This window comes from Anabrus simplex, chromosome 1, assembly GCF_040414725.1.
Source record: "Anabrus simplex isolate iqAnaSimp1 chromosome 1, ASM4041472v1, whole genome shotgun sequence".
Lineage (NCBI taxonomy): Eukaryota > Metazoa > Arthropoda > Insecta > Orthoptera > Tettigoniidae > Anabrus > Anabrus simplex.
This window is the reverse complement of record NC_090265.1, coordinates 44,619,365-44,646,174: the sequence shown is the minus strand read 5'-3', so window position 1 is coordinate 44,646,174 and position 26,810 is coordinate 44,619,365. Positions and strand designations below refer to the sequence as shown.

The 26,810-nt window shown below is 42.1% G+C and overlaps 10 non-coding genes across 10 annotated transcripts; 5 read left to right on the top strand and 5 right to left on the bottom strand.

The window, feature by feature from the left end:
• The first annotated feature begins 7,941 nt into the window (after positions 1–7,941).
• On the top strand, positions 7,942–8,021 carry TRNAL-AAG (transfer RNA leucine (anticodon AAG)). The gene has a single exon. It is a non-coding gene; the product is annotated as a tRNA-Leu (tRNA).
• Positions 8,022–8,191: 170 nt separating this feature from the next.
• On the bottom strand, positions 8,192–8,271 carry TRNAL-UAG (transfer RNA leucine (anticodon UAG)). Its single transcript has one exon. It is a non-coding gene; the product is annotated as a tRNA-Leu (tRNA).
• A 1,757-nt stretch (positions 8,272–10,028) lies between these two features.
• On the bottom strand, positions 10,029–10,108 carry TRNAL-UAG (transfer RNA leucine (anticodon UAG)). Its single transcript has one exon. It is a non-coding gene; the product is annotated as a tRNA-Leu (tRNA).
• Positions 10,109–11,616: 1,508 nt separating this feature from the next.
• TRNAL-AAG (transfer RNA leucine (anticodon AAG)) lies at positions 11,617–11,696 on the top strand. Its single transcript has one exon. It is a non-coding gene; the product is annotated as a tRNA-Leu (tRNA).
• Positions 11,697–13,707: 2,011 nt separating this feature from the next.
• On the bottom strand, positions 13,708–13,787 carry TRNAL-UAG (transfer RNA leucine (anticodon UAG)). The gene has a single exon. It is a non-coding gene; the product is annotated as a tRNA-Leu (tRNA).
• A 2,259-nt stretch (positions 13,788–16,046) lies between these two features.
• Positions 16,047–16,126, bottom strand: TRNAL-UAG (transfer RNA leucine (anticodon UAG)). The gene has a single exon. It is a non-coding gene; the product is annotated as a tRNA-Leu (tRNA).
• A 1,518-nt stretch (positions 16,127–17,644) lies between these two features.
• On the top strand, positions 17,645–17,724 carry TRNAL-AAG (transfer RNA leucine (anticodon AAG)). The gene has a single exon. It is a non-coding gene; the product is annotated as a tRNA-Leu (tRNA).
• A 1,769-nt stretch (positions 17,725–19,493) lies between these two features.
• On the top strand, positions 19,494–19,573 carry TRNAL-AAG (transfer RNA leucine (anticodon AAG)). The gene has a single exon. It is a non-coding gene; the product is annotated as a tRNA-Leu (tRNA).
• Positions 19,574–19,743: 170 nt separating this feature from the next.
• TRNAL-UAG (transfer RNA leucine (anticodon UAG)) lies at positions 19,744–19,823 on the bottom strand. The gene has a single exon. It is a non-coding gene; the product is annotated as a tRNA-Leu (tRNA).
• A 6,904-nt stretch (positions 19,824–26,727) lies between these two features.
• TRNAL-AAG (transfer RNA leucine (anticodon AAG)) lies at positions 26,728–26,807 on the top strand. The gene has a single exon. It is a non-coding gene; the product is annotated as a tRNA-Leu (tRNA).
• Positions 26,808–26,810: the final 3 nt, after the last annotated feature.

The following is a 26,810-nucleotide window of genomic DNA, read 5'->3' as shown; positions in this document are numbered from 1 at the left end:
CAATTTAAGAGTCACGGTGCACCATGGCAGTAACAAGAATTTATGCAATTTGTGTGTACAAGGCATTTCATGTTTTTAGTAACTTTGTTTGGAGCCACCCAGCACTCCTTTAATTGGGATTTTTGGTGACAAGAATTAGTGTTCCTACGCCGATTTAGTGCGCCAACATCCCCGAGCAGTGGCTTCTCACGAGTCAGTCAGCAGTAAGAGTCTAGTGGCGGTCAGACGTGTCTTAAATTTGCTCCGCACTCAAGTAAGATTGTGTTGCATTATATATATTTATTAGTACTTGGGAGGCGGAAATGAATGTTATAAACAGAAGTGTAGGTGGTAAAGTCTTCGAAACCCCATAAGTGAGGGGAGGAACAGATTAACAAATTGTACAAGTGTCAAAATCTACGCAGGGTAAAGAAATGAAACTGTGAATTATGCAGAGTTGCATCTTATGTGACGTATTTTCAATATGTAGCCCGCAGAGCAAAGCAGACAGTTCAATAGGCATTGGTAGGCCGTAAGAGTGGAGACATTGCCTGCTACAGCTGAGTTGTTAGTGGTGTTTGAAACGTTGAGCGGAGGAAATACTTTTACTTTCTACGAAATATTTAGGTCGAGCGGGGGTAGACGCTTTCTCCAGCAGTTGGTGTACATAAAGGAGAGCTACTGAGCCCACCAAAGACTTCGCTACATTTGAAACAGCTGGGTGCTAGAGCATAGCACGTGAAATAAGGCCTAGGTTACAGGATATCCGAGTACTGTGTGTGTTATATATATATGTTTGTGCATAATGTCAAGTGTTGAAATAAGTTGTTGTGTTTAACAAGTATGAGCAGAAAATAAACGTGTGTAAAGTGTTAACAAGAGTGGAAAGTAGTATAAGCCAATGTCGGATACATCAAGAATGACCAATGATATTAACATGTTTGTCATGAATCTGTAAGACAACATGGCTGCCTCAAGTCCTGGGTGATCCCGAAATGCCGTCGATGTGAGTACATAACCTCATGTTTACTTAGAATCTAAAGCTTTCCTTTAATAATGGTATCTTAATGTAAATAGATATGCGAGTGACGGTGTATAACTATAAAACCCGGGTACACAGCCAGAAAATTAGGATAACTCTGTCTATGAGTAGCGTAAATATTATTATTATTATTATTAGTCGTGTGTGTACTAATTTGATCTGTCAGTATTGAACAAGTATATTTTTGAGGCAATTATAATGAGCAGTGCATATATCTGCACTGTTATTATTATTATTATTATTAGTAGCATTGTCAGTATGTTCGTTTAGGCAAAATTTTCATTTGCTTGACGCAAGAAGTCCCGTAACGATAATACATATATTCAACAGTTACTGTCGAGAATGCTGATTGGGCGACAGTAACAGTGATACATCCACATATTTTGTTGTTATGGCAAGTAACATGGTTAGTCAGTTGGATGAACAGTACTAAGTAAATAGTTTCTTTTTTTTGCTCAGGTGAAGTAAAGTGGTCTCGAACAATAAAACGATATTGAGTGATGGTAAATTGGTTGGAGGTATTTGAAAGTCCGTAGTTAAGAGTTTATGGTAATACGTGATGGTATTGACCTGGAAATGCATGTAGAACAATGAGTATGATGAATATATTCTCATATGTGACTGGAAATGTAGGTATTCAGCATGATAGCTGAGTTGGGATAAAATTATGCAGAATAAAAATGATAATGACGTCGTAAAAATGTATAAAGAAAAAAAATTAGGCCAGTCAAAGATGGGGTACGATATGAAGGACCAAATGATATGTAAAAAAGTGGTTTAGCCGTGACACAATATCGTTTATGTCAGAAAAAAGGTTATAATATGCATTTGAGTGACATTCTAATGTTAGGTTGGTAACATGGGTCATCCAACTGAGCTGGTATGAATGCTTGCCAATGGGAACTATTTTGTTGGTTTCAACAGATTATTATTATTTTTATTATGATTAAATATATTTCTCTTTTTTTTGCCTCTATTTTGCCATTTTGTTAGGTACATTCTTGTATTGTCTGTACGTTATCCGTGTATATTATTGTGAGGGAACCACAGTAACATTTGCACTGGGTCATGGTTAGGTTTCAGTGAATTATAATGTATTGGGACACTGAAACAACCCAATTCTGTGGTATGAGCATATGACAGGGTTTATCTATGTATATATTAGTGGAAATTTAGACACTAGGTTAGGATTTTTGGCTGTGTCATCTCGCTTGGTGTACATGTTAGAAGAAGTTATTGTATGTTTTATTCTAAGTAGGAGAGTTATCGTCTCCAGATATAATTTACGGTATTTAGGTAAGGGTCACTCGCATATATGTATATGAAAGCAAAGCTTTAGATTCGTATACGGCAACAACTAAGGTCCATTATGTAAGTTAAAGGTTACTGAATTCTCAGATAAAAATTTGTTGTTTATTGCACCCGGAAGGAGGGTATTTGAAATTATAAAATCTACCCGGGAAGTCAGTAATAGTTTTGTTCAGAGAAATGTTATTATTAGTATTAACATCGGTGAATTTGCCATGAGAAATTTATGGTTCAGCCTTTACACAGTGAGTCAGGTATTTCATAAAATTATGATTTATCCTAGCAAATGTGGTTTTATAGATGAACGAAATTCAATAAGTACTGTTAAGAAAGATTATATTCCAATGGTGTTGATTAAGGTAAATGAATGTTCTAAGGTCACCGACACAAACGTGTTATGGTTTATCAGGATGGTGGATCAGTGGTACCGTACTTACAGGTCAGGTTAGAATACTATTATTATTATTTATATATTATTATTATTATTATTATTATTATTATTATTATTATTATTATTATTATTATTATTGGATCTTTTTATTTAACATTTATCAATGCAATTCACAGGCTGCCGGGCTGAGTGGCTCAGACGGTTGAGGCGCTGGCCTTCTAACCCCAACTTGGCAGGTTCGATCCTGGCTCAGTCCGGTGGTATTTGAAGGTGCTCAAATACGACAGCCCCGTGTCGGTAGATTTACTGGCACGTAAAAGAACTCCTGCGGGACTAAATTCCGGCACCTCGGCGTCTCCGAAGACCTTAAAAAGTAGTTAGTGGGACGTAAAACAAATAACATTATTATTATTATTAATTCACAGGCTATTAGGGAGTCCTCATGAATATAATGTTAATCGCTTGTGTCAGTGGACTGTGGGTTTATTAATTAATTAAATATTAACATTTTATATTTTAATCCAAATTTTATCCACGATTTAATTATCAACAATATCGGCTTTTGGGTAGACAAATATTGAATTCCTAAGGATTTATTAATGACATCCAATATTGAGAAAAGTATTCATTGAGTGATATTATTATTATTATTATTATTATTATTATTATTTTAATTATTACAATTATTATAATTATTATTATTATTAGTACCGTCAGAAGGGGTGAAGTCGATCAAAAAATGTAGTTTTTATTTTATTTTAGGGGGAATATATTGAAGAATTCGTTTTTAAAAAAATACATGTAATCCTTAGCATTTCAACATTATATCTAATGCTAAATATAGACATAGCCTATTGTACTTTTGGAGTTATTTTAATTGAAAAGTCGATCACTGCTTTTTTTAAAGGCATATAACGGCTTCACCCAGGTCCTGGGGTGAAACGAACCAATTTTTAAGTTGAAATAGCTCTAGAGGTATGGTAGGCTATGTTTTCATTCATTTTTAAAATACTAGAGGGTGTTCCTCAGGGACCTTACATATATGTAAATTAACAAATATAATATTTTATGCTTAGAACATTGTATTTTCATTTAAAAAACAGCCACTATACAAACAATTATCTTACATCATGAAGAATTTTCACTCAATTTTTGAAATGTCAATATCTGGGAAAATGTAGCGTCCACGACCGATGCCCTTAGGCTTCACTTTTGTTACAATTTGCGTGAGGGGAGTCTTGTCTACATCAGGAACATCTGGAAATACAAAATGAACCTGCTTGGATCCTCTTTTCCTTAAATAGCTGACTTCAGCGTCACTTTCAGCTATCTGAATTATTTGACCTATAAAATGTCTGTTCCTGCTACCAGTCGGAAATGATACCAATACAAATTCACCAGTCTTGTAAGAACTACAGTTTTCACCTTCTTCAGTAGTTCCACCATAATCTATGACACTAGACCTACCGGTATCATCCTCAACAAATAGCTCTGAATCAGAATGCAACTGGTTCTCGTTTGATGATCTTGAATGCATATCATCACCCGACTCTACGAGATCACGAACTACTATTCCCGTGCCAGCTGCAACATTGAGACGTTTTTGCCTTGGGCGTTTCTCGGTACTTCCAGTGGTTTCCTTCCTTAATTCCTTTAAGTGGTCCACCAATGTGTCACTCCACCGTCTTTCCAATCCTTCATCTTCCCTCGGAGATTTTGGAAGTTTTTTAAGGACAGCTTTTCGATTTAGAGGAACAATGCCACATGCTGCGAATCCTGCCACAACGTTGGATGTTAGGTGAACACCCACTTCCTCGAAGGTCTTCTTCAGCATCTTAGGAAACTCACACTTAGGCAATATTCCTCTGTTTTTCATTTTCCATTCTTCTAAGCACTTTCTCCAAGCTCCTTTTAGTGGGTGGAAGAAGGCTACATCAAGTGGTTGGCAAATGTGGGTGGTATTTGGTGGAAGTAAAGTGAAGTCAATTTCGTTCTCTTCACACAACTGAATAACATGGAGAGAAAGATGACTTGAGAGGTTGTCTCCAATCAGTACTTTTCTACCGTTCAGCTTACGAGCAAACGGGAGCAGAATTTTCTCAAACCAGTCTTCAAATATCTCAAGGTCAAACCAACCGCTTGTGTTCCTGTTATACCCACTGCCAGGAATGCCATTTTCAATCCATGTTGGGTAGAGATACTTTGCTTTATATACCACATATGGTGGCAAAACAACACCTTCAGCTGTAGCTGCAATCATGACAGTAACACTTGTCTTGGACGAATCCATGATTTTCTCTGCATGCTTTACTCCTCTTTTAACCAGTGCTTTACATTGGCCTGGGTCATCTGTAAAGTTGGTCTCATCAAAGTTTATTATGTTACTAGGAGGCATATCTGCAACGTATACCTCCAGATTATCAAATTAATCATGAATAACTTCCTCACTAATTCCAGCACGACTCCTCTTGATATTTTGCACTAATCTTTCAGTAAGCTCCTGGTTTCTTTTTATAAAGCCTAAGAACCAGTCTCTTCCTGGTTTATTGTTCTTAAAACGTTTCTCAACTCGCCCAGAACGATTCAAATACCCCTGTACAACATTTCTCACATCATGTCGTTTCAAAGGAAAACCCCACTCTCCACACTTGATCAATCCATGTACTAAACATTCTTCGTCTTTTGAATTTAGAACAGGCTGCCCACCATAACTGTTTTTACGTTTGCCCTTCACCCACTCATTTAGCGTTGTATAAGGCACACCGTAGCACTCGGATGCTTTACGAATGCTCAACTTTCCTTTCTTCACTTCCCGAACGGCATTTTCCAGATATACTGCACTGTAATTCCTTTTTCCCTCCCTGCCCATCTTCTTTACGTACGTTCGCGGCATGATCGACTTCACCCTGCAAAATACAATAATTCAATTAATAGATCAGTACTCGTCCTCACGACAAACTTTAGCCTTTGCAAATACATAAATCGGATGACAATGCATTCACTTACCAACTAACAGTCCGAAAACGGCTGAATTATATGCCTATAATGTGGTATTGTGACACTTTTTGTCTGACTTCATTCTCAGGTCACCAAAATGCATGTGTTTATTTCCCACAGTGCCACTGAACGGTTATCCACAGAGAACATTCCACAGATAGAAAATACTCTGCAACTCATTGGCTTTCAAAGAGAATATATATCATAAAGTTTCCTGATTTGCCACCAGGAAGCAGTAGCAAAAATCATAACGATATATTGGCGATCAACTTCACCCCACCTGATCGACTTCACCCCTTCTGACGGTATTGAAATATTATTATTATCATCTCAATGCACTGTAAATTCATTTGATATCACTACCTTGGAAGATTTGAGTCACAAATAATGGTTTCCAGTAGTCAGTTAGGCATTTGATTAGGTAATTGCAAAATTTGATTGCAATTAATAAGTAAAATTAATTAATTATTTTTAAAATTATTTTATTATGGTAACTTCTTGTCTGTTTATTTGTAAACTTATTGTACATATTTGAGAGGTTATTACTGATGTTTCTGGATTTGATTTTACGCGAAATCGCCGCATTATTTCATTTATTATTATTATTATTATTATTATTATTATTATTATTATTATTATTATTATTATTACCATTATTATTGTATTACATTTCAGGTTGTTTTTCCAAACATTATATACGCAATTTGGATGTATGATGGAATATTTCCGAAGTCTTTAAAATAGCTCCCAATGTAATTAAGTGATATCAAAATAATTTTATTAATTAATTAATATCAACATTTTGTTTATTTTAATATCTTAGAAATATCTATTATGATTATTTTAACTGATGGCAGGTAGTATTTCGATAAATAACTTGGTGTGGCCACAGATATAATTCATTCACATCAATATTATTATTATTATTATTATTATTATTATTATTATTATTATTACTATTAGTATTATTATTATTAAATATTCTCATTATTATGTTGTTATTCAACTGATCCACCTGGTATATAAACAACATCATCCTTGTAAATGTGTACAGTTACACAGGCATCATGTAATCTGATGAACAAATAGGAAATATCATTTAATATAAATATTCAATGATAAATTATAAACATTTTCTTTATGGATCAACGAGGTGGTCATGAGTGTCATTATGGGAATTCTAGTTGTACAGCCTCATAAGGCAATAATGTAACACTAACAAAACCTTAATTTACATTTTACAAAAATTTACCTACACCTTTCTTTCCTTTGATTATATCAAATAAAATTTATATACATATTTAAACTTAAATCAGTCTGAGTCATAAATCATTGTAGTGAATAGTTTACCAAACGCAATATCCCTATGCATCCTGATTCGACGACGGGGACTGATCGCGCCTGAGAAGATCTCACCACCTTCGGTAAGTATTTCTTTTTTTTTTAGGGCAGCCGAGGCAACAGTGGAATCCAGTCAACACCGAAGGAGCTCTGCAAGGGTGCAGTATATATACCGCATTATGGCAATCCACATCACATACGGGTGTTAAGCTTTCAGACCCAGTTAAGACTTGCTGACAGCTTTAAAAAAACATTAATTCCTGAAATGTTCTTCGCCATACGAACACAAAAGAAATTCATGGGGCTGACGCAAAGAGTGAGAAGACTTAAAGGGTCAGCCATTTAGAGAGAGGGATGTGGCCATGGCCTTAAGTTATGTATCGTGCTGGCATTTGCCTGGAGTAGAAGTGCTTTTTTTCAATTATTGCTTCTCGCTTTGCGTCGCGCAAACACACTTAAGTCTTACGGCGACGATGGGAGAGGAAACGCCCAGGAATGGGAAGGAAGCGGCCGTGGCCTTAAATAAGGTACAGCCCTAACATTTGCCTGGTGTGAATATGGGAAACCAAAGAAAACCATCTTCAGGGCTGCCGACAGTGGGGTTTCAACTCACTTCCTCCGGATGCGAGCTCACAGCTGCGCGCTCCTAACCCCACGCCAACTCGACCGGTGGAGTAGAATTGGGAAACCACCGAAAACCACTTCAAGGATACCAGAGCCGTGAATCGAACCCTGGCCTCTGGAGGTCGCAGCTAATCACGCTAACCACTACGCTACAGAGGCGAACTGAACGTTCATTGTTAAGGAATAATATAGTGTACATTATCAGAATGTTAACGACAACAGGACGTTGTCAGTTGTCCGCACTAACTGCTAAGACGCCGGTAGCGTGGCCGACCGGTCTAAGGCGCTGGTTTAAGGCACCAGTCCGAAAGGGCGTGGGTTCGAATCCCACCGCTGCCAGGAAATTTTAAATAGCTGGGGACTGTTCACAGTTAAATGAAGGTAAGCAATTTGCAAATTACACATAAGAGCTACAGAATACTCATTGAAGATCTTGCACAATTGAACAAAAAACGACGAGGATTGCATAATAAACCGAAGTGATCGTTCTTACTAAAGTAGAAAAGTGTTGGCAGCGGTGGGATTCGAACCCACGCCCTTTCGGACTGGTGCCTAAAACCAGCGCCTTAGACCGCTCGGCCACGCTACCCTTACGTGGTGAAGTTCACAATACCAAATGGAATAAAATTCCCATATTTTAACCTTTCTAAAATATGTCTTACACATCATGCTCCCTGGCCAGGAATATATGTAATTTCACGTTCTAAATCATGGATGCTAGGGCTCTGGCAAGTATTACATTTAGGGACGCGTGAGTTTACATGGCAAGATCTGGCTATTCTTCTTCCTACCTTAATTCCTTTACCATCCAGGGTTGGTTTTTCCCTCTGACACAGCGGGGGATCTTAACTCTTCCGCATCTAGGGTAGTGTCCTGGAGCAAAGTACTTAGGAACGGCATACAACTTCTGAGTAGGACCAGTACTTCGCCTAGGCTTCCTCAACTGCCATGCCTAACCCTTTATGGCATACTGTTGCCGAGAGGAAATAAAACTATCCATCTCTATTAATGGATATAGATTGTGGAGAGAGGTAGTTTTACGGAACATCTTCAACTGTAGGCCTACAGGTAGATAAACACATATATTTAAGGGGTGCCTTGTATTTTTTACACAACATATGATAAAACAGCATTAAAACCAAACGTACACCTTCCACCCCGTCAGGATCCGCGCATACCAACACCCGATTTTTTTTACGTCGGCCCTCACCTTCACATCACCATAGTATTCAGGAGGACGTCTGGCTCAACCTCAATGTCGTTACCGAATTACGGTCGTGGAAGTATACTTGCGCCTTGCACTAAGTACCCATGGCCAGTAAGAAGGAATGTTCGGTCTTTGAATGTTAAAAGCTTACCGTAAAATATTGATAAATCGTATATATACCGCATTATGGCAATCCACATCACATACGGGTGTTAAGCTTTCAGACCCAGTTAAGACATGCTGACAGCTTTAAAAAAACTTTAAACCTTGAAATGTTCTTCGCCATACGAACACAAAAGAAATTCATGGGGCTGACGCAAAGAGTGAGAAGACTTAAAGGGTCAGCCATTTAGAGAGAGGGATGTGGCCATGGCCTTAAGTTATGTATCGTGCTTGCATTTGCCTGGAGTAGAGTGCTTTTTTTCAATTATTGCTTCTCGCATTGCGTCGCGCAAACACACTTAAGTCTTAAGGCGACGATGGGAGAGGAAACGCCCAGGAATGGGAAGGAAGCGGCCGTGGCCTTAAATAAGGTACAGCCCTAGCATTTGCCTGGTGTGAATATGGGAAACCAAAGAAAACCATCTTCAGGGCTGCCGACAGTTGGGTTTCAACTCACTTCCTCCGGATGCGAGCTCACAGCTGCGCGCTCCTAACCCCACGCCAACTCGACCGGTGGAGTAGAATTGGGAAACCACCGAAAACCACTTCAAGGATACCAGAGCCGTGAATCGAACCCTGGCCTCTGGAGGTCGCAGCTAATCACGCTAACTACTACGCTACAGAGGCGAACTGAACTTTCATTGTTAAGGAATAATATAGTGTACATTATCAGAATGTTAACGACAACAGGACGTTGTCAGTTGTCCGCACTAACTGCTAAGACGCCGGTAGAGTGGTCGAGCGGCCTAAGGCGCTGGTTTAAGGCACCAGTCCGAAAGGGCGAGGGTTTGAATCCCACCTCTGCCAGGAAATTTTAAATAGCTGGGGACTCTTCACAGTTAAATGAAGGTAAGCAATATGCAAATTACACATAAGAGCTACAGAATACTCATTGAAGATCTTGCACAATTGAACAAAAAACGACGAGGATTGCATAATAAACCGAAGTGATCGTTCTTACTAAAGTAGAAAAGTGTTGGCAGCAGTGGGATTCGAACCCACGCCCTTTTGGACTGGTGCCTAAAACCAGCGCCTTAGACCGCTCGGCCACGCTACCCATACGTGGTGAAGTTCACAATACCAAATGGAATAAAGTTCCCATATTCTAACCTTTCTAATATATGTCTTACACATCATGCTCCCTGGCCAGGAATATATGTGTTTTCACGTTCTAAATCATGGCTGCTAGTGCACTGGTAAGTATTACATTTAGGGACGCGTGAGTTTACATGGCAAGATCTGGCTATTCTTCTTCCTACCTTAATTCCTTTACCATCCAGTGTTGCTTTTTCCCTCTGACACAGCGGGGAATCTTAACTCTTCCGCATCTAGGGTAGTGTCCTGGAGCAAGGTACTTAGGAACGGCATACAACTTCTGAGTAGGACCAGTACTTCGTCTAGGCTTCCTCAACTGCCATGCCTAACCCTTTATGGCATACTGTTGCCGAGAGGAAATAAAACTATCCATCTCTATTAATGAATATAGATTGTGGAGAGAGGTAGTTTTACGGAACATCTTCAACTGTAGGCCTACAGGTAGATAAACACATATATTTAAGGGGTGCCTTGTATTTTTTACACAACATATGATAAAACAGCATTAAAACCAAACGTACGCCTTCCACCCCGTCAGGATCCTCGCATACCAACACCCGATTTTTTTTACGTCGGCCCTCACCATCACATCACCATAGTATTCAGGAGGACGTCTGGCTCAACCTCAATGTCGTTACCGAATTACGGTCGTGGAAGTATACTTGCGCCTTGCACTAAGTACCCATGGCCAGTAAGCAGGAATGTTCGGTCTTTGAATGTTAAAAGCTTACCGTAAAATATTGATAAATCGTATATATACCGCATTATGGCAATCCACATCACATACGGGTGTTAAGCTTTCAGACCCAGTTAAGACTTGCTGACAGCTTTAAAAAAACATTAAATCTTGAAATGTTCTTCGCCATACGAACACAAAAGAAATTCATGGGGCTGACGCAAAGAGTGAAAAGACTTAAAGGGTCAGCCATTTAGAGAGAGGGATGTGGCCATGGCCTTAAGTTATGTATCGTGCTGGCATTTGCCTGGAGTAGAAGTGCTTTTTTTCAATTATTGCTTCTCGCTTTGCGTCGCGCAAACACACTGAAGTCTTACGGCGACGATGGGAGAGGAAACGCCCAGGAATGGGAAGGAAGCGGCCGTGGCCCTAAATAAGGTACAGCCCTAGCATTTGCCTGGTGTGAATGTGGGAAACCAAAGAAAACCATCTTCAGGGCTGCCGACAGTGGGGTTTCAACTCACTTCCTCCGGATGCGAGCTCACAGCTGCGCGCTCCTAACCCCACGCCAACTCGACCGGTGGAGTAGAATTGGGAAACCACCGAAAACCACTTCAAGGATACCAGAGCCGTGAATCGAACCCTGGCCTCTGGAGGTCGCAGCTAATCACGCTAACTACTACGCTACAGAGGCGAACTGAACTTTCATTGTTAAGGAATAATATAGTGTATATTATCAGAATTTTAACGACAACAGGACGTTGTCAGTTGTCCACACTAACTGCTAAGACGCCGGTAGCGTGGCCGAGCGGTTTAAGGCGCTGGTTTAAGGCACCAGTCCGTAAGGGCGTGGGTTCGAATCCCACCGCTGCCAGGAAATTTTAAATAGCTGGGGACTGTTCACAGTTAAATGAAGGTAAGCAATTTGCAAATTACACCTAAGAGCTACAGAATACTCGTTGAAGATCTTGCACAATTGAACAAAAAACGACGAGGATTGCATAATAAACCGAAGTGATCGTTCTTACTAAAGTAGAAAAGTGTTGGCAGTGGTGGGATTCGAACCCACGCCCTTTCGGTCTGATGCCTAAAACCAGCACCTTAGTCCGCTCGGCCACGCTACCCTTTCGTACCTACCTCTGGAGAAGTTCACAATACCAAATGGAATAAAGTTCCCATATTCTAACCTTTCTAAAATATGTCTTACACATCATGCTCCCTGGCCAGGAATGTATGTAATTTCACGTTCTAAATCTTGGCTGCTAGGGCACTGGCAAGTATTACATTTAGGGACGCGTGAGTTTACATGGCAAGATCTGGCTATTATTCTTCCTACCATAATTCCTTTACCATCCAGGGTTGGTTTTTCCCTCTGACACAGCGGGGGATCTTAACTCTTCCGCATCTAGGGTAGTGTCCTGGAGCAAGGTACTTAGGAACGGCATACAACTTCTGAGTAGGACCAGTACTTCGCCTAGGCTTCCTCAACTGCCATGCCTAACCCTTTATGGTATACTGTTGCCGAGAGGAAATAAAACTATCCATCTCTATTAATGGATATAGATTGTGGAGAGAGGTAGTTTTACGGAACATCTTCAACTGTAGGCCTACAGGTAGATAAACACATATATTTAAGGGGTGCCTTGTATTTTTTACACAACATATGATAAAACAGCATTAAAACCAAACTTACGCCTTCCACCCCGTCAGGATCCTCGCATACCAACACCCGATTTTTTTTACGGCGGCCCTCACCATCACATCACCATAGTATTCAGGAGGACGTCTGGCTCAACCTCAATGTCGTTACCGAATTACGGTCGTGGAAGTATACTTGCGCCTTGCACTAAGTACCCATGGCCAGTAAGCAGGAATGTTCGGTCTTTGAATGTTAAAAGCTTACCGTAAAATATTGATAAATCGTAAATATACCGCATTACGGCAATCCACATCACATACGGGTGTTAAGCTTTCAGACCCAGTTAAGACTTGCTGACAGCTTTAAAAAAACATTTAATCTTGAAATGTTCTTCGCCATACGAACACAAAAGAAATTCATGGGGCTGACGCAAAGAGTGAGAAGACTTAAAGGGTCAGCCATTTAGAGAGAGGGATGTGGCCATGGCCTTAAGTTATGTATCGTGCTGGCATTTGCCTGGAGTAGAAGTGCTTTTTTTCAATTATTGCTTCTCGCTTTGCGTCGCGCAAACACACTTAAGTCTTACGGCGACGATGGGAGAGGAAACGCCCAGGAATGGGAAGTAAGCGGCCGTGGCCTTAAATAACATACAGCCCTAGCATTTGCCTGGTGTGAATATGGGAAACCAAAGAAACCCATCTTCAGGGCTGCCGACAGTGGGGTTTCAACTCACTTCCTCCGGATGCGAGCTCACAGCTGCGCGCTCCTAACCCCACGCCAACTCGACCGGTGGAGTAGAATTGGGAAACCACCGAAAACCACTTCAAGGATACCAGAGCCGTGAATCGAACCCTTTCCTCTGGAGGTCGCAGCTAATCACGCTAACTACTACGCTACATAGGCGAACTGAACTTTCATTGTTAAGGAATAATCTAGTGTACATTATCAGAATGTTAACGACAACAGGACGTTGTCAGTTGTCCGCACTAACTGCTAAGACGCGTGGCCGAGCGGTCTAAGGCGCTGGTTTAAGGCACCAGTCCGAAAGGGCGTGGGTTCGAATCGCACCGCTGCCGGGTAATTTTAAATAGCTGGGTACTGTTCACAGTTAAATGAAGGTAAGCAATTTGCAAATTACACATAAGAGCTACAGAATACTCATTGAAGATCTTGCACAATTGAACAAAAAACGACGAGGATTGCATAATAAACCGATGTAATCGTTCTTACTAAAGTAGAAAAGTGTTGGCAGCGGTGGGATTCGAACCCACGCCCTTTCGGACTGGTGCCTAAAACCAGCGCCTTAGACCGCTCGGCCACGCTACCCTTACGTGGTGAAGTTCACAATACCAAATGGAATAAAATTCCCATATTCTAACCTTTCTAAAATATGTCTTACACATCATGCTCCCTGGCCAGGAATATATGTAATTTCACGTTCTAAATCATGGCTGCTAGGGCACTGGTAAGTATTACATTTAGGGACGCGTGAGTTTACATGGCAAGATCTGGCTATTATTCTTCCTACCTTAATTCCTTTACCATCCAGTGTTGGTTTTTCCCTCTGACACAGCGGGGAATCTTAACTCTTCCGCATCTAGGGTAGTGTCCTGGAGCAAGGTACTTAGGAACGGCATACAACTTCTGAGTAGGACCAGTACTTCGTCTAGGCTTCCTCAACTTCCATGCCTAACCCTTTATGGCATACTGTTGCCGAGAGGAAATAAAACTATCCATCTCTATTAATGAATATAGATTGTGGAGAGAGGTAGTTTTACGGAACATCTTCAACTGTAGGCCTACAGGTAGATAAACACATATATTTAAGGGGTGCCTTGTATTTTTTACACAACATATGATAAAACAGCATTAAAACCAAACGTACACCTTCCACCCCGTCAGGATCCGCGCATACCAACACCCGATTTTTTTTACGTCGGCCCTCACCTTCACATCACCATAGTATTCAGGAGGACGTCTGGCTCAACCTCAATGTCGTTACCGAATTACGGTCGTGGAAGTATACTTGCGCCTTGCACTAAGTACCCATGGCCAGTAAGAAGGAATGTTCGGTCTTTGAATGTTAAAAGCTTACCGTAAAATATTGATAAATCGTATATATACCGCATTATGGCAATCCACATCACATACGGGTGTTAAGCTTTCAGACCCAGTTAAGACTTGCTGACAGCTTTAAAAAAACATTAAATCTTGAAATGTTCTTCGCCATACGAGCACAAAAGAAATTCATGGGGCTGACGCAAAGAGTGAGAAGACTTAAAGGGTCAGCCATTTAGAGAGAGCAATGTGGCCATGGCCTTAAGTTATGTATCGTGCTGGCATTTGCCTGGAGTAGAGTGCTTTTTTTCAATTATTGCTTCTCGCTTTGCGTCGCGCAAACACACTTAAGTCTTAAGGCGACGATGGGAGAGGAAACGCCCAGGAATGGGAAGGAAGCGGCCGTGGCCTTAAATAAGGTACAGCCCTAGCATTTGCCTGGTGTGAATATGGGAAACCAAAGAAAACCATCTTCAGGGCTGCCGACAGTGCGGTTTCAACTCACTTCCTCCGGATGCGAGCTCACAGCTGCGCGCTCCTAACCCCACGCCAACTCGACCGGTGGAGTAGAATTGGGAAACCACCAAAAACCTCTTCAAGGATACCAGAGCCGTGAATGGAACCCTGGCGTCTGGAGGTCGCAGCGAATCACGCTAACTACTACGCTACAGAGGCGAACTGAACTTTCATTTTAAGGAATAATATAGTGTACATTATCAGAATGTTAACGACAACAGGACGTTGTCAGTTGTCCGCACTAACTGCTAGGACGCCGGTAGCGTGGCCGACCGGTGTAAGGCGCTGGTTTAAGGCACCAGTCCGAAAGGGCGAGGGTTCGAATCCCACCTCTGCCAGGAAATTTTAAATGGCTGGGGACTGTTCGTCCGCCTCTGTGGTGTAGTGGTTAGCGTGATTAGCTGCCACCCCCGGAGGTCCGGGTTCGATTCCCGGCTCTGCCACGAAATTCGAAAAGTGGTACGAGGGCTGGAACGGGGTCCACTCAGCCTCGGGAGGTCAACTGAGTAGAGGTGGGTTCGATTCCCACCTCAGCCATCCTGGAAGTGGTTTTCCGTGTATTCCCACTTCTCCTCCAGGCGAATGCCGGGATGGTACCTAACTTAAGGCCACGGCCGCTTCCTTCCCTCTTCCTCACCTATCCCTTCCAATCTTCCCATCCCTCCACAAGGCCCCTGTTCAGCATAGCCGGTGAGGCCGCCTGGGTGAGGTACTGGTCATTCTCCCCAGTTGTATCCCACGACCAAGAATCTGAAGCTCCAGGACACTGCCCTTGAGGCGGTAGAGGTGGGATCCCTCGCTGAGTCCGAGGGAAAAGCCGAACCTGGAGGGTAAACAGATGATGATGATGATGATGATGGGGACTGTTCACAGTTAAATGAAGGTAAGCAATTTGCAAATTACACATAAGAGCTACAGAATACTCATTGAAGATCTTGCACAATTGAACAAAAAACGACGAGGATTGCATAATAAACCGAAGTGATCGTTCTTACTAAAGTAGAAATGTGTTGGCAGCGGTGGGATTCGAACCCACGCCCTTTCGGACTGGTGCCTAAAACCAGCGCCTTGGACCGCTCGGCCACGCTACCCTTTCGTACCTACCTCTGGAGAAGTTCACAATACCTAATGGAATAAAGTTCCCATATTCTAACCTTTCTAAAATATGTCTTACACATCATGCTCCCTGGCCAGGAATATATGTAATTTCACGTTCTAAATCATGGCTGCTAGGGCTCTGGCAAGTATTACATTTAGGGACGCGTGAGTTTACATGGCAAGATCTGGCTATTCTTCTTCCTACCTTAATTCCTTTACCATCCAGGGTTGGTTTTTCCCTCTGACACAGCGGGGGATCTTAACTCTTCCGCATCTAGCGTAGTGTCCTGGAGCAACGTACTTAGGAAAGGCATACAACATCTGAGTAGGACCAGTACTTCGCCTAGGCTTCCTCAACTGCCATGCCTAACCCTTTATGGCATACTGTTGCCGAGAGGAAATAAAACTATCCATCTCTATTAATGGATATAGATTGTGGAGAGAGGTAGTTTTACGGAACATCTTCAACTGTAGGCCTACAGGTAGATAAACACATATATTTAAGGGGTGCCTTGTATTTTTTACACAACATATGATAAAACAGCATTAAAACCAAACGTACGCCTTCCACCCCGTCAGGATCCTCGCATACCAACACCCGATTTTCTTTACGTCGGCCTTCACCATCACATCACCATAGTATTCAGGAGGACGTCTGGCTCAACCTCAATGTCTTTACCGAATTACGGTCGTGGAAGTATACTTGCGCCTTGCACTAAGTACCCATGGCCAGTAAGCAGGAATGTTCGGTCTTTGAATGTTAAAAGCTTACCGTAAAATATTGATAAATCGTATATATACCGCATTATGGCAATCCACATCACATACGGGTGTTAAGCTTTCAGACCCAGTTAAGACTTGCTGACAGCTGTAAAAAAACATTAAATCTTGAAATGTTCTTCGCCATACGAACACAAAAGGAATTCATGGGGCTGACGCAAAGAGTGAGAAGATTTAAAGGGTCAGCCATTTAGAGAGAGGGATGTGGCCATGGCCTTAAGTTATGTATCGTGCTGGCATTTGCCTGGAGTAGAAGTGCTTTTTTTCAATTATTGCTTCTCGCTTTGCGTCGCGCAAACACACTTAAGTCTTAAGGCGACGATGGGAGAGGAAACGCCCAGGAATGGGAAGGAAGCGGCCGTGGCCTTAAATAAGGTACAGCCCTAGCATTTGCCTGGTGTGAATATGGGAAACCAAAGAAAACCATCTTTAGGGCTGCCGACAGTGGGGTTTCAACTCACTTCCTCCGGATGCGAGCTCACAGCTGCGCGCTCCTAACCCCACGCCAACTCGACCGGAGGAGTAGAATTGGGAAACCACCGAAAACCACTTCAAGGATACCAGAGCCGTGAATTGAACCCTGGCCTCTGGAGGTCGCAGCTAATCACGCTAACTACTACGCTACAGAGGCGAACTGAACTTTCATTGTTAAGGAATAATCTAGTGTACATTATCAGAATGTTAACGACAACAGGACGTTGTCAGTTGTCCGCACTAACTGCTAAGACGCCGGTAGCGTGGCCGAGCGGTCTAAGGCGCTGGTTTAAGGCACCAGTCCGAAAGGGCGTGGGTTCGAATCCCACCGCTGCCAGGAAATTTTAAATAGCTGGGGACTGTTCACAGTTAAATGAAGGTAAGCAATTTGCAAATTACACATAAGAGCTACAAAATACTCATTGAAGATCTTGCACAATTGAACAAAAAACGGCGAGGATTGCATAATAAACCGAAGTGATCGTTCTTACTAAAGTAGAAAAGTGTTGGCAGCGGTGGGATTCGAACCCACGCCCTTTCGGACTGGTGCCTAAACCCAGCGCCTTAGACCGCTCGCCCACGCTACCCTAAAGTACCTACCTCTGGAGAAGTTCACATTACCAAATGGAATAAAGTTCCCATATTCAAACCTTTCTAAAATATGTCTTACACATCATGCTCCCTGGCCAGGAATATATGTAATTTCACGTTCTAAATCATGGCTGCTAGGGCACTGGCAAGTATTACATTTAGGGACGCGTGAGTTTACATGGCAAGATCTGGCTATTCTTCTTCCTACCTTAATTCCTTTACCATCCAGGGTTGGTTTTTCCCTCTCACACAGCGGGGGATCTTAACTCTTCCGCATCTAGGGTAGTGTCCTGGAGCAAAGTACTTAGGAACGGCATACAACTTCTGAGTAGGACCAGTACTTCGCCTAGACTTCCTCAACTGCCATGCCTAACACTTTATGGCATACTGTTGCCGAGAGGAAATAAAACTATCCATCTCTATTAATGGATATAGATTGTGGAGAGAGGTAGTTTTACGGAACATCTTCAACTGTAGGCCTACAGGTAGATAAACACATATATTTAAGGGGTGCCTTGTATTTTTTACACAACATATGATAAAACAGCATTAAAACCAAATGTACGCCTTCCACCCCGTCAGGATCCTCGCATACCAACACCCGATTTTTTTTTACGTCGGCCCTCACCATCACATCACCATAGTATTCAGGAGGACGTCTGGCTCAACCTCAATGTCGTTACCGAATTACGGTCGTGGAAGTATACTTGCGCCTTGCACTAAGTACCCATGGCCAGTAAGCAGGAATGTTCGGTCTTTGAATGTTAAAAGCTTACCGTAAAATATTGATAAATCGTATATATACCGCATTATGGCAATCCACATCACATACGGGTGTTAACCTTTCAGACCCAGTTAAGACTTGCTGACAGCTTTAAAAAAACATTAAATCTTGAAATGTTCTTCGCCATACGAACACAAAAGAAATTCATGGGGCTGACGCAAAGAGTGAGAAGACTTAAAGGGTCAGCCATTTAGAGAGAGGGATGTGGCCATGGCCTTAAGTTATGTATCGTGCTGGCATTTGCCTGGAGTTGAAGTGCTTTTTTTCAATTATTTCTTCTCGCTTTGCGTCGCGGAAACACACTTAAGTCTTACGGCGACGATGGGAGAGGAAACGCCCAGGAATGGGAAGGAAGCGGCCGTGGCCTTAAATAAGGTACAGCCCTAGGATTTGCCTGGTGTGAATATGGGAAACCAAAGAAAACCATCTTCAGGGCTGCCGACAGTGGGGTTTCAACTCACTTCCTCCGGATGCGAGCTCACAGCTGCGCGCTCCTAACCCCACGCCAACTCGACCGGTGGAGTAGAATTGGGAAACCACCGAAAACCACTTCAAGGATACCAGAGCCGTGAATCGAACCCTGGCCTCTGGAGGTCGCAGCTAATCACGCTAACTACTACGCTACAGAGGCGAACTGAACTTTCATTGTTAAGGAATAATATAGTGTACATTATCAGAATGTTAACGACAACAGGACGTTGTCAGTTGTCCGCACTAACTGCTAAGACGCCGGTAGCGTGGCCGAGCGGTCTAAGGCGCTGGTTTAAGGCACCAGTCCGAAAGGGCGTGGGTTCGAATCGCACCGCTGCCAGGAAATTTTAAATAGCTGGGGACTGTTCACAGTTAAATGAAGGTAAGCAATTTGCAAATTACACATAAGAGCTACAGAATACTCATTGAAGATCTTGCACAATTGAACAAAAAACGACGAGGATTGCATAATAAACCGAAGTGATCGTTCTTACTAAAGTAGAAAAGTGTTGGCAACGGTGGGATTCGAACCCACGCCCTTTCGGACTGGTGCCTAAAACCAGCGCCTTAGACCGCTCGGCCACGCTACCCTTACGTGGTGAATTTCACAATACCAAATAGAATAAAATTCCCATATTCTAACCTTTCTAAAATATGTCTTACACATCATGCTCCCTGGCCAGGAATATATGTAATTTCACGTTCTAAATCATGGCTGCTAGGGCTCTGGCAAGTATTACATTTAGGGACGCGTGAGTTTACATGGCAAGATCTGGCTATTCTTCTTCCTACCTTAATTCCTTTACCATCCAGGGTTGGTTATTCCCTCTGACACAGCGGGGGATCTTAACTCCTCCGCATCTAGGGTAGTGTCCTAGAGCAAAGTACTTAGGAACGGCATACAACTTCTGAGTAGGACCAGTACTTCGCCTAGGCTTCCTCAACTGCCATGCCTAACCCTTTATGGCATACTGTTGCCGAGAGGAAATAAAACGATCCATCTCTATTAATGGATACAGATTGTGGAGACAGGTAGTTTTACGGAACATCTTCAACTGTAGGCCTACAGGTAGATAAACACATATATTTAAGGGGTGCCTTGTATTTTTTACACAACATATGATAAAACAGCATTAAAACCAAACGTACACCTTCCAGCCCGTCAGGATCCTCGCATACCAACACCCGAATTTTTTTACGTCGGCCCTCACCATCACATCACCATAGTATTCAGGAGGACGTGTTGGGAATGTATCTTCGAACACCATATTTATTAACATTCAACTGTTTGATATATGTACCAACACAAATATTTACAAGAAAAGGTAAAAATTTCCCAAACATACCGGCCACCAAAAGGCACTGGCCTTTTTAAGAAGGGAAGAAGAAAGATAATTCACTTCAGGAATAAACACATAATACAGATAGTCAGGGAGTTCATAAAAGTATAAATCACATCACTGTGTAACTCGAAACTTTTAGTATTCTTTCTCATTCTCAGGCAAAACACACAACTTCTTGATGGGTCTTTTTATGATACCAGAGTTTGTTCTCACAGTGGCGACCCGTACGAGGTTGTCTTCACCAGGATGAACAGACTCTATTATGCCCATTCGCCATTGCAGAGGTGGTAGGTTGTCATCTTTGATGAACACAAGATCTCCAATTCGAAGATTAGGATGTTTCTCAGTCCACTTGTGACGCTGCTGCAGAGTGTTAATATATTCCCTATGCCATTGTTTCCAGAAGTCCTGGGTCATCTTTTGAAGATGTTGCCATCTGGAAAGTCTGTTTATGGCACAGTGAACAAGGTCATGATCAGGAAGTGCAGTAATTTGTTCCCCAATTAGGAAATGAGATGGGGTTAAACAAAATAAGTCTGTAGGATCATCGCTGAGTCTTGTTAGAGGACGAGAATTCAGGCAGGCCTCTATTTGGGAAGAAAGGGTACTTAATTCTTCAAAGGTAAGCACCGTGCTACCCATAGTTCTTCGCAAATGGTACTTGAAAGATTTCACCATGGACTCCCAAACTCCGCCGAAATGCGGTGCTGATGGAGGGATGAAATGCCAGGCGATCCCCTTTGTGGTTGCAGCTTCGACAATATTTCTGTTTTGATCCGAATCTTGGAGAAATTCTTGCAGTTCTTTCAGCTCCCTTGCAGCACCGACGAAGTTAGTGCCATTGTCGCTATAGATATTTGATGGACATCCTCTGCGTGACGTGAAACGTCGCAGTGCGGCCATGAATGCATCCGTTGTAAGGTCTGAGACAACTTCCAAATGTACAGCTCTTGTGGCAAGGCAAGTGAAGATGGCAACGTAGGCCTTGCCCGTCCGTTTGCTTCGCAGTGTTCCAATTCTTATAAAAAATGGACCAGCATAGTCTACGCCCACGTTCAGGAATGGTCTTGCAGGGGTGATTCTTTCTTTGGGAAGATTTCCCATCTTCTGTTGATTTGTTGTCAATTTTAATTTGTAGCATGGCAAGCATGAATGAATGCTCCCTTTAACGACTTGTCGAATTCTTGGAATCCAATATCTCCCACGTAATGATGATATCAGGAGTTGGGGCCCAGCGTGCAGTAATCTTTGATGTTCACTTAAAATAATAAGTTTCGTGAGGTGATGCTTGGGAGGTAATATAAGTTGATGTTTAGCTTCGTAAGAGATGGATGATGCATTGTACAGTCTTCCACCAACACGAAGATAGCCATGTTGGTCCAGAGTCGGGCTTAAATTCCTAATTTGCTAGCTGAGTGAATGTTCTTTCCTTGCTCGAGGCAACGAATTTCTTCACGATAGGATATTGCTTGAACAATCTTGATACATACATTGAGGGCATTACTTATTTCTTGAGGCCTTAACGGGGACATGTCGCGATCATCGGGGTTTCTCCTGCAGTTTGAAGCAAATCTGAGGCAATAGCTAATCGTCCTGAGTAGTCGGTTTAACGAAGAGAATGTGTTTAGAAATGAGTCGTTATGTTGCACAATAACAAGTGAAGTTAATATTCTTTTGTCTGGTATCTTGTTAGGGTCGGAGATAGTTTCTTGTTTCGGCCAAGCTGAGGGGTCTAAGCACAGCCAGGCTGGACCGTGCCACCACAGCATGTTGTTCTTCATGTCTGTTGGTTCAATGCCTCGCGAGACGAGATCTGCTGGGTTATCCTGTGATTTAACATGAGACCAGTGATTCGAGGGAGCAATTTCTTGAATTTCTGCAACCCTATTTGCTACGAACGTCTTCCATTTAGTGGGGCACGCATTTAACCATGCTAGTACAATTGTCGAGTCAGTCCAAAGCTGTATTTTAGTGAATGGCAGTTGTAGAGAGGCAAGTGTTTTCTTCAGGAGATGGGAAAGCAGTAAGGCACCACACAATTCTAGTCGGGGAATTGAGACTTGCTTTAAAGGTGCGACTCTCGATTTTGCGCATAACAATCTGATAAGAACGTCACCCTTGTTGTTCACAGACCTCACGTAAATACAGGCGCCATAAGCGTGATGTGAAGCATCGCAGAAACCATGGATGTCTATGGACTTGGTTTTCCCTTCAGCGAGAACACACCTTGGGACCTTGATGCTATTAAGCGTGGGGATCTGATCATATAATTTCAACCAAATATCAAGTAAGTTTACTGGTAAAGGGTCATCCCATCCTGACCTTTCCTGCCAGAGACGTTGCACGAAAACCTTGAAGCTGATTACTACAGGGCTTATAAATCCAAGTGGGTCGAAAATTGAGGATATCGTTGATAGCACTATTCTCTTTGTGAACGTTGTATCACCCATTAATTCTTGAAAATTTACGTTACAGTTTATTTGAAACATGTCCGTGGAGGGATGCCAAGTCAACCCTAATGTCTTTACCATGTCACTTATGTTGTCAGTTAACGAGTGCTTAGTTTCTCGTAAGCTTTCTGGGATGGAGTTCAGTAATTCAGGGCTATTGGAACACCATTTTCGCAAAGGAAACCCTGCACGACCGAGAAGCTGTTGTAACTCGGTTCGCAGCTCCAGGGCTTCTTCTAAAGTATCTGCTCCAGAAAGACAGTCATCAACATAGAAGTCACGTTTGAGGATCGCGGCCGCTCTCGGGAATTCGGACGCTTCTTCGAGTGCTAATTGCTGGAGACATCTTGTGGACAGAAACGATGCTGCAGACGTGCCATATGTGACAGTGTTAAGAGCATAAGATTTTAGATTATCTTGAGGATGTTCTCTCCATAGGATGCACTGTAAGTGTCGATGTTTAGGATGAACCATTATCTGGCGGTACATCTTTTCAATATCAGCGGTGAAAGCAATGTTGTGAGTGCGGAATCTCATAACTATTGAGCAGAGATCTTCTTGAATTGTAGGTCCTACCATTAAGATATCGGTTAAGGCAGTACCGTTGTCAGTCCTTGCTGATCCATCAAATACGACTCTTGTTTTCGTAGTGCTGCTAGAATGCTTGACAACAGCGTGATGAGGCATATAATATCTTTCTCCTTCAACGGGTTCCGACTGAAGTTCCGTCATGTGTCCAAGGGTCTGGTACTCTCTCATGAAGGTGATGTAATTTTTACGAAGGTCGTCTTGAGTTTGTAGTTTCCGTTCTAATAGATGAAAACGTCGGCTGGCAGTCTGCATTGAGTTTCCAAGTTGCAACTCTCTCTTAAGGGGTAGCTCTACGATGAATCTCCCAGTTTCATCTCTTCTTGTGGTGTCCTTGAAATGGGCTTCACATTCCTTCTCTTCAGGTGAGTGTGTAACATGGTTCACTTCCTCGAGACTCCAGAACTTCTGAATTTGTATTTCTAAGTTGAGGTCAGATCTGATAAAGAGCGACTTGGTTGGTGTCTTCTCTTCCCTTTCTTGATTGAGTTGTGAATATTCTCCGCTGAGAATCCATCCTAGCTGTGTGTTCTGTAGGCATGGGTACCCTTGTCGGCTTTTTCTTCCGGGTTGCAGGAGCTGTAAGAAAAACTGTGCGCCAATCAGTAAATTGGTAGCCTGAGGGATGTGAAAGTCAGGATCAGCGAGGGTGATGTCTTGTGGAATGTTCCAGTCCTTGCAATTGATATGTGAGACAGGTATATTGCCAGTTATTCTGGGAAGAACAATACATTCCATGTTGAAGTGATAATCGTTGATTGTTGAGTGAACCTCAATATTCACTGCTGTGTTTGCTTGGGATGTGAGTTCACCAAAAGCTTGCAGGGTTATGGCTCTGGTCTTTTTCTTTTTCAGTCTCAGTTGTTGCACCATGTGTTCGGATATAAAGTTACTCTGCGAACCATTGTCGAGTATGGCACGAACTAAATGGAATCTTCCCTGACCGTCCTTGATCTTTACTAAAGCCGTACTCAGAAGTATCTGATTCTTGGATGTGCTTCTCAGAGAATGATAAGATGATTGTTGTGGATTGTTGTTTTGATTTGCAGGAGATGATATATGGTCAGTCTCATGATGCAACAACGTGTGGTGATATTGGTTACATAATCTGCATGATGTTTTTGATGTGCATGCCTTCCAAGTGTGAGATGAGCTCAGGCAATTGCTGCATAGATTTTTATCCTTTACTACTTTGAACCTTTCATCACAATCTAATTTAAGAAAGTCTGGGCACCTATAAAGCTGATGTTCATCTGAACAGATACAACATTGTCTTGACGTTGTAATGTATGACTGTTGAGCTGCGATTTTTGACCTTGAACTTGTCTGATGGTTTTGCGATAGACTGGGAGAGGGGTTAGAGGCACAAAGTTGCAATGTCTGACAACGTCTCTCCAAGAACTTAACAAGTTCTTTAAACTCTACAGCTTCTAGGTGAGAATGTTTATTTTCGAATTCTAATCTCAATTTCTTATCCACTCGCGATAGTAAAAGCTCGTTTAGGAGAAGATCTAGAATGCTTATCTTAGTATCGAGTGCGTTCAGCGCATCAATGCTACCTCGGAATTTATTTACAAGTTGACGTATCTCTGTTTCGGTTGAACATACTTTACCCGGTGATTCTAGGATCTGTTTAATGTATTCAGCAGCTATTAATTTTGGCGAGTGATACCTGCTCACGAGAAGGTCATAAGCTACAGTAAAATTGGAGTCTGAAATGCCAATATTCCTAATAGCATCCTTGGCTTCACCTTTAAGCGAGGATAACATATAATGAAACTTCTCAACATTTGATAGATCATTGTTATTAACTATCAGGTTCTGAAAGGTGTCCCGGAAGTGAAGCCAAGTTGTTAATGTACCGTCAAATGTAGGGAGCTTGATTTCTGGCAATTTTATTTGCCTTGCTACATCATTGGTTGAAAGAGAACGTACTTCGTCAGCTAAATGTGAAGTCTGGGAAATGATAGCCTTTCTAAGCTTAGCCTCCACAAGATCGCTCTTATTTTCGAATTCCTGGTGGTAATCGATATGTGAATCGATATTTTCGTCATCATTTAGCTCGAGTTCAGTTTGAATGTATTTGAAATCTTCCTTAAGAGAAAGTAGCCTATTCAGTTTTACTTCGATTAAAGTTGTGTCTGCCGCATCAAGTTCTGAGCTCACGAAGCTTTATATGCGTGTTAAACCGGCTTTAAGAACGGTTCTTTTCTTCATTAGAGCTCTCTTTGTATCGGGATCCATGTTGCGTTTGTGGAGATTAATACGAATGACTGGTGTCGTCTTTACGTGTCAATTCCGTCTAATTTCCGCCTTCTAAATCATGTGGCACGAATGTAACCATGTTAGAATTTCCGTGCCATGGATATTAGTTCTCATATGTCACACTAGATGACGCTACTTGTCATTATAACGATGTGCAATCCGTTGTTTGTACAGGTGGCTTATTCTCTTTGGTACAGGTTAGTTTGTAAACACTACGGTAGATGTCGTAATCGAAATGTCCAAGGCAATGCGTTGAAACACTCAAAATCAACATGTTTCACGAAATTGATGCAGTAAGTAATAGTATTTCATTAGATTATATCCTTTGATACCTTGTAAATACCAAAACTTGCCAGGTTCATGGAGTTTGCCGTTGAAATCCATATCCAGGCCGGAGGACCAATGTTGGGAATGTATCTTCGAACACCATATTTATTAACATTCAACTGTTTGATATATGTACCAACACAAATATTTACAAGAAAAGGTAAAAATTTCCCAAACAGGACGTCTGGCTCAACCTCAATGTCGTTACCGAATTACGGCGTGGAAGTATACTTGCGCCTTGCACTAAGTACCCACGGCCACTGAGCAGGAATGTTCGGTCTTTGAATGTTAAAAGCTTACCGTAAAATATTGATAAATCGTATATATACCGCATTATGGCAATCCACATCACATACGGGTGTTAACCTTTCAGACCCAGTTAAGACTTGCTGACAGCTTTAAAAAAACATTAAATCTTGAAATGTTCTTCGCCATACGAACACAAAAGAAATTCATGGGGCTGACGCAAAGAGTGAGAAGTCTTAAAGGGTCAGCCATTTAGAGAGAGGGATGAGGCCGCCGGTAGCGTGGCCGAGCGGTCTAATGCGCTGGTTTAAGGCACCAGTCCGAAAGGGCGTGGGTTCGAATCCCACCGCTGCCAGGA